The sequence below is a fragment of the Myodes glareolus genome, chromosome 3 (assembly GCF_982192425.1).
Source record: "Myodes glareolus chromosome 3, mMyoGla1.1, whole genome shotgun sequence".
Lineage (NCBI taxonomy): Eukaryota > Metazoa > Chordata > Mammalia > Rodentia > Cricetidae > Myodes > Myodes glareolus.
In genome coordinates this window covers 31522929-31537480 of record NC_142028.1, presented here as the reverse complement: position 1 = coordinate 31537480, position 14552 = coordinate 31522929, and the positions used below count along the sequence as shown (strand labels likewise).

At 51.0% G+C, this 14552-nt stretch overlaps 1 protein-coding gene across 2 annotated transcripts in view; it reads right to left on the bottom strand.

Annotated features, from left to right (window-relative positions):
• The window catches only part of Wnt5b (Wnt family member 5B), a 107284-nt gene extending 97210 nt beyond the window's left edge, over positions 1-10074 (bottom strand). The window contains exon 1 of one of the 2 annotated variants that reach the window (XM_085686996.2): positions 9923-10074. The gene's annotated coding sequence lies outside the window, so the exon portion shown is untranslated. Of the gene's footprint in view, positions 1-9368; positions 9652-9922 lie in introns of those variants that run through there. The other variant, XM_085686995.2, reaches the window with a different exon arrangement.
• Positions 10075-14552: the final 4478 nt, after the last annotated feature.

Sequence of the window (14552 nt, the reverse complement as noted above, 5' to 3'; positions counted from 1 at the left end):
GAAATATACTGTTGACGGGTAAGATGTTAATATTGGGGAAAACTAAATGAAAGGTATGTAAAATTTTTCCACACTATTCTTTCAATATTTCTGTAAGTTCAAAATTAGCTCAAAATAAAAAGCTCAAAAGTGGTGTTTAACTAAACATCAATAGGAAAAGACCGAGATCTAGGCGGGAGATGGGTGGCGGGAGATGGGGCAGGTTTGCCTCGCTGAGGACCTGCATCCAGACCCCAGCACCCATGAGAAAAAGCTGGGCGTGGCAAAGCACATGTGTAACCCCAGTGCCAGGGAGACAGGAGCTGGGCGTGGCAAAGCACACGTGTAACCCCAGTGCCAGGGAGACAGGAGCTGGGCGTGGCAAAGCACACATGTAACCCCAGTGCCAGGGAGACAGGAGCTGGGCGTGGCAAAGCACACGTGTAACCCCAGACAGGGAGACAGGAGCTGGGTGTGGCAAAGCGCACCTGCAACCCCAGTGCCAGGGAGACAGGAATAGAACCACCCTGGATCTCACTGGTAGGAGTTTAGCTGAGTCAGTGAGATCCAGATTCAGCGAGATTCTGTCTCAAAAATATGTGGAGAGCGGTTGAAGAGGACATCATGTCTATCTTTAGCTGCAAAGCATGCATGCACACACAAGTACACCTAAGTGTACACATGTACACACACACACGAGTATACACACACAGGTACACACACTCACAAGTACATACACATGCACAAGTACACACACACTCATACACAAGTACAAAGACACACACAGCACACACACACAGACTGCTATAACAACCTAGAATAACCAAAATGAAAACATACGCAAACATTGGTAATAAAAAGGAATAAACGACTTTGTGACAATCCAGGTCTCACAGACGTCAGGCAAAAGAAGCTGAGAAGTGAAGGAGAAAACCCCGATTCTCTTATAAACCAAGTGGTGTTTAATTTGGGGACAGGTAAATCTCATCTCCAATGACCCAAACCACACGCAGCTGCGTGGGTTCACGGTGGACAGTGTGCACTATGCTGTAAGGGGACTTTGCTGGGGAAGTACGGATGTCTTGGGGGTAAGGGGATAATTTAATGGACATATACATTTGTCCCAAATACCAGCTTATACACTTCCAATGTGTGGATTTCACTGCATGTCAGTTACATGTCAATAAAGTTGATCAAACAGAAAAGGGGGCATGGGGAAAAATGCTAATGGTAGAACATTTTTCCAGCAAGTATTGAGGTACTGGCTGGATTCCCTACCACAACCCTCGTACCCTGTGGCAAGACAGGACAGGGCAGAGAGTGCGAGAGGCTCGGAGTTTCTCCCCAGCTCTCAGTCGTGGAAGGAAGCCCACGTATGTTCTCAGAGGCCAGTGTTCCAACGAGTCAGAGATCAGAGGGAATCCATCTCCTCAAAACGGTTTTGAGGGTGAGCCTAAGAGAGTCACAGAACACCTAACAGTGTGCTCCCATAACCCCATTGGAAGGACGCACTCAAAGCTGTCTGTTAAGGCCCTGACCAGGGATTTTGATTTGGTCACAGCGTACCAAGCGGTGAGATGGAAAATGCAGTGTTACCTGAGACAGATTACCACAGAACTGACATGTCTGTGAAGCTTATTAATGCTCGTTTAAGTATGAAAACAACACCCTGCCTCCCAGACATAGCAAACTGCTGGTTACACCGTGCTGACTCTCTGGCCCACCGCACAATGGCATTCTTTGTGGTTGTTCAGAAGCATGATGGGGCAAATGTTTCCTGAGACCTTTCTGCGATCAACGAACACCCCGCATGCACTCTGTATGAGCGGTCGGGAGTCCCTTCAGCTGCTCCTCACACAAGCCCTGGAAGGAGGCTCACAAGTGGGGAAGCTGAGGTCAGCAGGGCTTGGGGAGCCTACCCAGGGCCACCTATTCACACCGGCACCGGGCACACACGACTTGATTTTCTAAGCACTGCACATAGGAGATCTGACCCCGTCTTTCACGATGAAGACATTCATGCTGATGACATTCTATCTGACATGGTTTCTGACAACAGGGCTGTGAAACAGCCAAGTATTAAGTGGGCTGGGGTGGGGGGACGACACTTTGGCTTGAGAATGTAACTTCTTTTCAGTTCTTGGGGATACTATTTCACCTCGCCAGACAAGCTTCTACAAAGTTTTCAAAGCCACTCCTAGAAGTACAAAAACAAGAAGACAAGCGCCAGATATGAGTCACACAAGTCCCCCGCGGCTGTGTTTCATCAGCGGATTGAAAGAAACCTCCAGGTCTCATTGCTGATTGTGAACTACCCCCAGGCTCAGCACCTCACGCCATCCTAATGACTCCAGAGTCAGGCATGGGGCGGCAGCTGTGCACTGGTTCACTCGCGGGCCCATGACCCCAGTGAACTGAGGGGTAGATATCCTAGACTTCTGATTGGCAGGGGGCTGCCCAGAGCCCAGGAGCCTCAAACCTTGGATCTGGGTAGCCTAGAGCAACATGCCTTTGCCTAGGGCTCCCCCACTCAGTTTAAACACTTAGTCAATGGATGTCCCAACATCAAGGTAACACTCTAAATATTCCATTTGGCAAAACCCAGGGCATTTCCAAGAAAATGACACAAGGTCACTGTAGCAAACAGCAATCAGGACATTGCCTGATTTTACTGAGTCCGGTATCACCATTATTTTGTGCCAGTTAGAAAGACAAGCGGCACTCCAATTTAGACTACGGCACCAGATTGACTTTAAGGCACAGCCTCATGTCCAGTATGTGAAGTGTCCTCAGCATGGACGAGACAGGTGCTGGGAGCTCACCTTTACAGAGTGGGGACTAACTCTTAGGAAACAGAGGCAAAGGCAGGAAAATCTCTGTGAGTTCAAGGCCAGCCTGGTCTAAACCCAGTCAGGGTGACACAGTGAAACCCTGTTTCAAATAAACAAATGCCAAAACCAACCGAAACAACACATTTATTGTGCACTTTTAGCTTAGCTCTGAGGAGTTGCTGGAGAAGAATAAGAACATGGGGGGGGGCAGATTTGCAGCCCATTTTTTGCAGCCCGTGTTGACAGGTAGACAAGGCAACCTCGGACTGTGGCAGAGCACAGGTGTTCACACAGCAGGCATGAGGTGTCAGCAGCAGGCGAGAGGTGTGTGGAAGGAAGCTGACCTGGCAGGCAGAAGACAGGCGTGAAGGGTTTTTCTGGCCGTGGCACTAGGTCTTAGCTGTGTTTTAGGTCGCTGGAAAGCGGGGAGAGTGTGGCCAGGAAGCGTGAGAAGTCTCCATTTCTGAGCAGAAATAAGAGGAGGAGGATGTAACTAAGATCCATTACAGAGGCCTAGTCCTTGAGCCATCAGATTAGAGTCGAGGTAGAGCATTGTGGGGACACAGCCTCTGGGCCCCAACAAGTTAGAGAACTTTATCTGGGCCCTGACAACTTAAAAGATTTGGTCCACACCCCCCCTAGATGTGGCGCACTGGAAAAGGACCGGATACTGGGGAAGCTGGCGGCCCTGCTGGCGACCACAGACGGCCACTTTTACAGCCCTGAATCCACCCGTATCCTCCAGTAGAAGGACCCCACAGCAGCCAGCTTTCTCACATTTCTGAGGTTTCTGCATGAGCTTTAAAGTCATGAACTCAAATGCCTCTGGGATGGGATGTCCTTCCAGGTCAGGTGTAGGTCACATGCCTCCTTTCACAGTTGGGGGTGTGTGCTTGTCCACACGTGTGTGTGCAAGCAGAAGTCAGAGGACAACTGTGTTGGGGTCAGTCCTCTTCATTCCGTGGGCTCCAGGGCCTGAACTTCGGTTACCGGGGTTACATAGCCATCTCCTTTACCTGTTGCGATATCTGTCTCGTTGGTCCTCATCTTCCTTGAGTGTTAGCAACATGCTGGTGCAGCAGGTCTGGTCTGAGGGCTACATGTAGAACAAGGACGCTGCTACTATCTTTCTCTTGCATTTCTCTCTCTACACACACCCCTTTCATCACAACCTGCCTCACAGCCACACAGAGGATAGGTGTGAGATACTGTTGCCAGCCTACAAATATGGAAGCTGAGAAAAGAAGCCAACTGCCCCTTGCTGGGTACTGCGGACCACCAGACCCTGAATTTCTTGTAAACAACTTGTTTTCCTGGGCTCTGAGCAGCCTGATGGCAGGCTGGTGGGTCTGCGGCTGAAAGATCCCTATATAAGCTGCCCCTGAGCACAATAAAGTGGACATTCTTGGCAGTCTTGTCTCAAGGATGTCCCCGTGGCCCTGCTTGTCTGTTTCTGTCTGTGTCTGTGTGTTTTCAAATTTTCAGCCTAGTTCCCGTAGAGTGCAGAACAGAACCGGAACCGGTGTAGCGGTTTAGTTTTACAGCCTCTCCTCACCTAAGACCGTGCAGTTGGGGGTGGCCGTTCGATGGCGGTTCACATCCAGGCCCATGAAGTACCATGGAGCCTTGGCCTTGGTCTCTGTGGTTCTAATTTGTTCCATTTATTATTTTCTTAGATTTATTTTTTTTTTTAGTTTATGAATGTGAATATTTTGCTTACATATATGTTTGTTCACCATGGACGTGCCTGGTGTGCTTAGCATTCAGAAGAGGGCATTAGATCCCCTGGAACGAGATGGTTGTGAACCACCATGGGGTTGCGGGGAACTGAATCCAGGTCCTCTACCAGAGCAACAAGTGATCTCAACTGTTGAGCCATCTCTCCACGCCCACCCCAGCTTGTTCTTGCTCTTGGCTCAGAGTCTCTCTCCTTTCCCAACCTTCCACACATCAGCTCCTAGACTACATCCTTTAAGGGTTCATTAACCTGACTGATGGTCTCAAATGCCAAACAAGATGTCTGCAGATTACTCAAAATTCCCCAAGAGCAACTTCTTAACCAGTGTGGGGAAAGGGTGTGGTCTTTAAGGTGCATGGTTGGCAGGCTCCCAGCTGTGCTCCAACCTTCCCACCACTGGCAGCCTCCTCCCCTCTGGGCTGAGGAGGAGGTTAGGATACCAGGCTCTTTCCTACATCTAGCTCAAGAACGGGACACAGGGAGACAGGAGGGGCACAGCCCAGAGGCACAGCCATAATGGACTTCCTCACCACGTGAGTGAGCTCAGTGAGGATGGGCAACATCAGGACCACCACCAGCCCGGCCTCAATAGTTTTATGATGTGCTGTGCTGTGCTGTGCTCTGTTACTATTTTCAACACTGCTGAGGAGTTTGTCTGGACATTCTGAGTAAAGATTTACGAAATTCTGCCCTGACGACAACTCTAACTTAAGGTCTGCAGGTAAACTGTCGGTGAGCTGGGGAGGGTGCCGTTGGTGAACCAGCCTAAGTCACCGGCTTTTCTAACCCAAACTCAGCCACCGGCCGCCCACAGTCCTGGCTAGAGGCACTCTGAGCTTATGAACCGAACCCACAGACAGGGACAACTGCTTAGGAATTTGTATTCCGGGTTCAAGGAAAGCTACTGAGAAGAAAACTTTCAGATGAGGAATTCAAAGGCAAACGACTTAACTCTTTAGTTAAGTTTTACAACCTCTCCTAATTCAATGCCTAAACTGCAAAACAAACAAACAATACAAACAAAACAGGTACCTATGTCCAAGTCACCTGAAGTGATAAACAAAGAGCCCTGTCATAATCTCAGGATGCTACCTAACCACAGAGATCCCCGGGGCTGGGATGGACCAGGAGACCAACCTAAGGCTCTAGAGGTGTGACCACAAAACTTTCCCATTAGGCCATGCTTTGTGAAACAGGAACCGTGAAGGGACAAGGCCCATGGACTCCCGCTGGCGGGCTTCCCACCCGGGTCAGAGCCACAACACCATAACTTCCACAAACCACAAGGGCAAAGCTGTGCAGTGGATGGGGTCAGAACTGAAGGGGCCTTTAAGACAACCTATTTACAGAAAATCAGTGCCAAAGGAGAGAGAGTATAATGTACATGACAACTCCAAAACAGAAACAAAGGCAAAAATCCAGGCGAAAACAAGGAAAAAAAGATCAGGATACAGGACAGGTACAGGTCTTTGGGGTTTGGAGTTGGGATGTGTGTGCCGAACTCAGAAAAATGTCTCTTTGGCACCCTTTAGTGGTTGTAGCCAGCACCATAATAAGTGAGGGGACCCCAGAACCTGACAGGGACCGGGTGAGGCACAGTCAGTGCCCCTAGGGCTTGCAGTGGCAGCCTGTGAGCAGCTCCCCTGAAACTTTCATGCATGGCATCTGGAAGGGTGTCAGGGCGAGGCTCCCACCAGTACCGACCCAGGTTCTAAATCAGCCGGCAGGCCAGAGTCGAGAAGAAAGCCACAGGGGTGGAGAAGCAGGGAGGGGAGAGGCCAACTTTAGAAGGCCTGAAAGAGGACTCACACGGCACAAAAAGACCAGACTGTAACCACAGGGACGACGTCGGGAAACGCAGCCACAGCAGTCGGCCAGCGGTCACAGCAGCCGGTGAGCCAGGGGGTCAGGCTGGGATTCAGAGGGTGGAGGTTTAAATTTAGCCAGGTAAACAGCCGCCCAGGGGTGGCGACGGCTTGGGAAGAGCAGGGCAGTCACCTGCTCTCTGGCACCGCGGGCGTTTCTTGCTGAAGGAAAAGAGTCAGCCAGAAGTGGATCCACAGCAGGTCCATTTCTGAGACTTCACCAGCACATTGCTAGGAGAGGCATGGAGGAGTCTCTCAGAGAGGAGTGTCTCAGAGAAGGGTCCAGGCCTTCACCCTGACCACCATCTCTATGCCCTGGATTCTCTGGACTCCCCAGCACAGTCTGGAAATGTTCAACAGAAAGCAGCCTCTGATGCGTGGCTGTGTGGCTCCCAGCACTCTTGCCACGCAGGGATTTTCACGTCTACAGCCCTTCCGAACCCTGAGAGACCTGAAATACAAGCTTGGCTCATCACATCACAAGAGAGCCCCTGAGGACTGGACTGAGGTGCGGGGCGGCGGGTGCTGAGGACTTCTAGAGAAGATTAAGGAGATGAATGACGGTGGTGCAAAAAGAACCAGGAGAGCAAACTCCGAATGGCGGATTGCTCCCGCCGCGCTACGGAAGTCGGAAAACAGCAATCCTGAGCCGTCCTCGAAGTCAAAGTCAGGACGTACCAGGCTAGCCTCCCCTTTAAAGAAAAACAAACAACGAAATCATTTTAAAAAGCTTTTGGGCTAGGAATGAGCTCGGCCACGAAGTACTTGCCTGGCACGCTCAAGGCCTTGTGTTCCAGCCCCAGCACTGCAAGCAAGAAAACAAAATCAATGCCATTGGGCTAAGAGAAGGATGGAATACGCCGGTGAAGAACAATCCAGGATCTGGTTTCTTTTCCCAGTATATGTCTACCAGCAATTTTAGGAGCTAACTCTCTCTTTCTCTCTCTGTCTCTGTCTCTGTCTCTCTCTCTCGTGTGTGTGTGTTGTTCGTGGGATGGGACCCAGGACCCGAAAGACACAATAAGCACACACCCTACCACTGCACAACAAGCACACACCCTACCACTGAGCTATACTCCAGCATCACCCTGTAGCTTTTATGCTTCCTAGACAGAAAGTGTTTGAGCAAAGGATTGTTTGAGAGCAATAAGAAACCCTGGAAGGAGTCACAACTACACATACACTAAAGAGGTAGTTGCTTTACAGCACCCTGAGCAAACACCATCACTCACATACTTAAACACTCAGAGGATTCGAGCCTGGGAAATTGGGAATTGCGCAGACGGGAAAGAGCCAGCAGGCTCTTCTACGCCTGGATGGGCTCCCTTGACACGCAAATCCCCACACTGTGTCCCAGAGCCTCTGACTTTAAGGGGAGAGGAGGAAGGGGGGAAGTAAAGAGGGTTGTGCATGGTGGCATTCCCTTTTAATCCCAGCACTCGGGAGAAGCAGGCGGATCTCTGAGTTTGAGGTCAGCCTGGTTTACAGTGCTAGTTCCAGGACAGTCAGGGCTACATAGGGAAACCCTTAAGACAAAACAAAAGCTAAAGGAGGCCTCCCACAGTCCCTCACGGTGACAGCCACCTGCACCTGTTGGTTAGGAGCCCCGTCTTCAGGTACACCTCCTTCATTGGGCTCTGGTCCTTCACATCCCTTGAAGATCCCACACTGCCTTCTCACACTGGCCCTCAGGGACTCTGGGCATTGCCTTTTAAAATGTACCTCCTTCTTGCTATTTATAACTACCAATTACGTGTCAAAGAGAGATGGGACACTATTTTGAAATAAAAGAAAACCATCACCCAGCCTTCCCTCCACCCAGCCTTGCACCAAGGTGAGATGTTTGCCAGGTCAGACCTGTGACTGCCAGACTGGCATCCTCAGCCTGTGCCTGAGATCAGGGTCTTGTCTTTGATAAATAAACAAGCTCTCCGGGTGGGTCCATGCAGCGACTGTGGGAGCAGGAGAAGGTTCTCCAGCTTTCTGAGAGTGTACCTCCTCCTCCAGGAGCCCTGTGCTACCTGGCCAGTTACAAAAAATTAATCCCATGCATCCACATGGGCCTGTATGAACGCTGGTATCTGCAAGGAGTGAGCCCCTGCCTGCCTGCTGTCTCCGCTGCTATACTGACAGCATGGACACCGTTCTGGCAAATGGGTGGCCTGAGCTCCGAGGTGGCCTGAGCTGTTCGGGAGACTGGTAACTTGACCCTGAGCCTTTTTCTTCCAGGTACCAGGCTGAAACTACTCAGGGTAGAAACCGCTGAGAGCTTTGTCAACGTGGCCTGGTAGCAAAGGCAGTGAAGAAAGACTTTGGTAAAGCGGAGGGCAAAGGCTTTCTCCCCCAACAACTCACTGAGGACTCACCCTGGGCCTGAGCCACCTCACTTTCTCTGCCTGCAAGACAGAACCGACCGTTCTAGAATCAAAGTGAACAGTGTCCAATGACGACTTTTAAGGATGCAATAACCAAGAAAGTTGAGTCTGACCAGAGTGCTGGGCCAGATACCCGCCGGGGCGCCCCGTGAGGATGGAGAGAGAGATGCAAAGGAGCAATCGAACCAGACAGCACCACATCTTCAGGGTGCAACCCGCGCTGGCCTGGGGCAGGAACTTAGAGTCACCCCTTCGCGGTACCTGTCGGAGACACTCCGTGCCGTACAGTCGCACGGAAAACTGCAGCTGGGTCCCACCAAGCCGGGAAAAGCACAGCCGCTCCGGACTCACGCTTTGGAGAAGCGAGGCGCAGCGGCCCGGGTGCCAGCCCCTCTCCTGGCCACACGCCGAACGAGCGCGGGGCCCCTGGACGCCCGCGCCCCACCTGCCCGCGCCAGGCACCCGCGCGCGGCCCCAGCTTTGTTCGCAGCAGCCCGCGGTGTCGGTCGCCGCGCGCCCCTTTCCCGCCACCTGGTCGTGCAGCGCCCTCGGCCGGCGCTGGGAGGACTCCCGAGCTTACCTGCGGGGGGGCTGCGGCGTCGGGTCGGCCGCGGGATGGGGTAGCCTCGGCTCAGCGCGCGGGCCGCTCGCGCAGCCGCCCCGTACTCCTCATCGGCGGCCGGAGCCTGCCCGCCCGGAGTGCCGGGTCTGCCCTAAAGGGCGATGGGCGCCCGGAGCTCGGGCTCGGCCGCAGGCTACGCGGGCTCGGGAGCCCTGGGAGACACGGGGTCCCCGCCGTCCGTCCGGGCGCCGCCACCGACCTGGAGCGGGGGACCCCGGGAAGTTCCAGCCCTAAGTTGGCGACGCGGTTGGTGGCCACGGCTCGAGTGCAGCGCCAGCGCGGGGCGCGCAATCCCGGGGCTCCGCCGCCTGCGCCCCGCCCCGCGCTGCCTCCCCGCCCCCCGCAGTCCGCGGCCGCGCGCGACGCCCCTCTGCAGGGCTCCTCCCCGGCGCCGGACCGGCCCCCGCACCTGCCTCCTGCGCCGGGGGACTCCGTGCCCACCACCCCGCAGGCTCTTGCCGGACAGAGCACAGCAACCTCGCGTAGACGTGCAGTGCGGATGCGTGACTTACGCGTACTCCTTGGACTCAGAAACTACAAAGCGACCCGGGAACTATTTCCACTCTGCAAACCCTCGTCTCCCCTTCTCTGTCGGGACACTTCATAAAGCATCCACACAGGCAGGGCTCTGATGCCTCGATTGTTCTAGAGGAAAAGGCTTCTTCTACAAGGACTTAGGGCTGGGTTATTTGCCCGCCCGATAAACAGGAGGCACATAAAAGGACCCTGCTGTTAGTAGCCTGCAAAGGTCACTAGAGGCCAGTGTTTGGCCTTAGCTCAGCCCAAAATTTAAACATTTTTATGGCGGTTCCTATAGTCTGTTAAGTCTGTTACCTCCCAGAACACCACAGTGAGCTGCCCAACGAACGGGAAAACTGAAAGGAGTTAGTGGAGGCTTTGGGGAGGCCAGGCTGGCCTCCAGCTGGTGGGCAGGAGCCTGCTCTAGACCCTGGTGACAAGGTTCCTACTAAGAGCTCATGATCCGAGTCCAGACTTCAGGCTGTGAGTGAGTTGGTCACCCTTGTGAAGAAATTGCCTCTGAACTCAGTGTGGTGAGGGGAAGGAAACACCAGTAATAAACAAAGGCTGCGCTTTTGACCTAGAAACCAAACAAGGTGACAGATTCCTCTTTCTGGGGGTCAGGGGCAACAGAGAAGTTCCGGGCATTAAAGAGACCAGGAACTCATCACACTGATGAAGTAAACTGAACTGTTGTTGGGGGGTTGATGGCTGGGAGGGGGCGGTTAACAATAGGAAGAGTTAAGAGATCTTTTTAGCAAGTTGCCCCCTAATCTGAGAGAAAGACAGTTGGTATTGGATGAGCATACAGGTACCCTGTGACTTTTCTCACTTGGGAGTGAATGTGGTTTCTGAGATCTGGTCAAGTCAGTAAATCAGTGCCTTATGATTGTTATGGGAACTTGGCCTCTCAGAGACTCTAGTTCAAGGCTTTTTCCTTGGGGACACATGGGACAAGGAAAGAACTGCAGCAGGCTTTTTCTTTTGGGCCACAAACCAGCTCCCAGGTCATGACACGGAGACTTCTTATACTTAGTTATGAATGCTCGGCCTTATGTTTGTTTCTTGCTAGCTCTTATAACTTAAATTATCTATTCCTCTTCATCTACATTTTGCCTCAGGGCTTTTTACCTTTCTTTCCTTCTGTTTATCTTTTTCTCTTTCTTTCTTTCTTTCTTTCTTTCTTTCTTTCTTTTTGTTTTGTTTTTGTTTGTTTGTTTTTCTAGACAGGGTTTCTCTATATAGCTTTGGTGTCTGTCCTGAAACTAGTTCTGGTAGACCAGGCTGGTATCGAACTCACAGAGATCCACCTGCCTCTGCCTCCTGAGTGCTGGGATTAAAGGCGTGTGCCACCACCATCTGGCCCCCTTCTGTATCTCTTACTTTCACTGCTTCTCTTGTTTGGATGGCAGGTGGTTGCCTGGCTTCTGGCCCTGGGTGTGTCCCTCTCATTCTCTCTTCTTCTCTCCTCCTAGATTTCTCTTCCTACTTATTCTGTCTGCCAGCATGGCCTATCCCTCTTCTGCCTAGTTGTTGGCCACTCAGCTTTTTATTAGACCAATCAGGTGCCTTAGGCAGGCAAGGTGAAACAAATGTACCACACCTTCACATAGCTGAAGTAATATTCCGCAGCATAAACAAATGTGACACATCTTTGCCTAGTTGACATTATATTCCACATCAGAGAACTGTCTAAAATGGGCATAAAATCTCTGACTGCTTTGTCAAGTTATAAATAGGTCCCACTATTTCCCTCTAGTGAAGCATTTGCTCTGGCAGTGGAGCAGGGAAGCTTTGTGGAAGTTTGAGGAAAAGCATGAATCTGGAAACTGTAATCATTTCAGAATGCTACCAAGGAATGGATCTAGAATGCAGTCTGCGCTTTACTTCCTGAGTTCTCAGCATCAGGACGTTTAAAGGCTAGAGAAACAGATGTGAGGAGGCAAACCTCGAACTAAGAGCACACACGCTCACTTTGTTTGGCTCCTCGCTGTCAACAGAGTGGAAAGAGGCGATAGATGGACGCAGCTCCAGCTAACCATCCAGCCCACCCCTCTTTTCTTCCTCTGTTCAAGATATGTCAAATAGTGGCCCCTGTGGAAGCCCTACTCAGGTAAGATGTACATCTGAGCAGGCCGTATAGCCTGGGCCATGTTCTAGAGAGGTCTATACAGTACCTGCACTCCAGAGGCAAGGCTGGTGAGAAGGGCTGTTTTCCATTGGGTGTCAGTCTTCCAGGATCTAGGCTTGCCTTGGAGACAAATCCCTGGGCATGTCTGTGAAGGGTTTTCTGGGTTAGATTAATTGAGGGAAGAGACTCACACAAAATGATGGAGAGAATAGGTAGGAGAGAGTAAGCTGAACACAAGAATTCCTCACTCTCTACTTACTGACTGTGGATGTAATGCGGCCAGCCACCTCAATCCCTGCAGCCGTGACTTCCCCAACATTATGTCTGTCTTAGTTAGGATTTTTATTGCTGTGAAGAGGCACCATGGTCATGGCATCTATTTTTTTAATGTTTATGAGCACTCTATCTGCATATATTACTTTATGCCAGAAGAGGGCATCAGATCCCACTATAGATGGTTGTGAACCTCCATATGGTTGCTGGGAATTGAACTCAAGACTGCTGGAAGAGCAGCCAGTGCTCTTAATCACTAAGCCATTTCTACAGCTCATAGCAACTCTTATAAAGGAAAACATTTAATTGGGGTATCTTACTTACAGTTCTGAGATTTAGACCATTATCATCATGGCAGGCAGACATGGCACTGAAAAAGGAACTGAGAGTTTACATATTGGCCTACAGGTAACAGGAAATGATCTGAAACATCGGCACGGCTTGAGCATATAATGAGACCTCTAAGTCCACCCTATAGTGACACACTTCCTCCAACACAGCCACCTACTCCAACAAAGCCACACCTCCTAATAGTGAACTTATGGGGGGCAATTACATTCAAACTACCACAATGATCAAAATAAACACTTTCTCCATTAAGATGCTTTTGTCAGGGTATTTTGATCACAGAAAAGGCCACTGCCCTCACCACCACCACCACCCCTTTTGGGTGTTGCTCACTTCTCCCAAATGAAACATATTCTTAGTATGTGAGGTTTAAAATGAAGGAAGGGAAGGGGGTCTTGGGGTCAGCTTGTGCTACGGAGTGAGATCCTGTATCCAAAAGAAGAAGAAGGGAAGGAGGGAGGGAGGGGGAGGTAGGTAGAGGAAAGGGGAAGGAGGACAAGCAGGGGAGAAAAGAGGAAATAATAGCTGGTCCTACAGGAATCCCTAATGACCCCGGCTGTGATTACTGAAGAGAGTCGTCAGCACTCACAGGCTGACAGCCACACTTGGGACTCTCTCTTCTAAGCCAGAACAACTGGAGAGGGAAGGGAGACACCTTAGCTCTTGGGGCCTTTCTTGTGTATCCTTAGATCAGTTGTTGCCAGAACCAAGGCCATGGGGAAGAACTTTGGGCCGTGTTGCGCCTATGTGCAGACAGGACACCTAGGTGTGCTAATCCTTCAGGTCAACTCATCTGGACCATTGCAAAGAGTTTGTTTAGGATGCAGAGAAAATATCCCCTCCCAGGAGAGTGGGGGAGGACCTGACCGTGAGCCTGCACACCCTAGAATGGAACTGTGAGGCAAAGCTGTTCTCCAGTCCCACCCCATTTGCACTTGGTCTAAAGCATTCGTCTCCTGCTGGCTCTCCAGGCATGACATAGAAACTAGCATTTTCCTAAGAATAAAAGCTTTCAAAACTGGCGAATCTGACTCAGTATCCACACACTGCCCATGGACTACCCCAGACGCACAGTAGCTGGGACGGTTTGGGGCATGTTGGGTCAGCAGGTTCTACTTGCCTCCCTTCAAGCAGTCTATGTGTTGGTTTCTCCTCTCTCGCTGTGGTAAAACACAAAATCAAAGCGACTGGAGAGACAAGGTTCATTGTGGCTCAGTTCCAGAGGACTTACCACCCATCGTGGTGGAGAGGGTGTGGTGAGGTCAGCCATCACACTGCAGCCGCAGCTCAAAACCAGGCAGCGCAGAGGTAGGACAGCTATGGAGCAGAGTAAGCTTGGGGCTGGAGAGACGGCTCCTCAGCTGAGAGCACTCACTGCTCTTACAGAAGACCTGGATTCAGTTCCAGGCACCAGCATGGCTGCTTACAAGCACCCATAACTTCAGATCCAGTGGATCCAACACCCTCTGCTGGCCTCTGCAGGTACCAGGCATGCATGCAATGCACATACAGGCAAAACACATACATAAAATAAAAAATAAATAAGTCTTAAAACAAACAAATGAACAAAACAAACAAAAAACCCAAAAAACTCAAGGCCCACCCTCCTCTGGTGTTGTGTTTCCTCCAGCAAGGCTTTGCCTCCTGAGGCCTTCACAATTTTCCCAAACAGTAATGCCAGCTAGGAACCAAATGTTGCACTATATTAGTCTATGGGGGATAATGTGCCTCTTGTGCCAGTTGGCTCATGGGCGTCTCATGATGCAGAATGCATTTAGTCCAACTTCAGAAGTCTCTTCTGAGACTCAAGGCAATCCCTTAACTGTGACCACCTGTAAAACAAAACAAAACAAAGAAAACAAACTGCACAC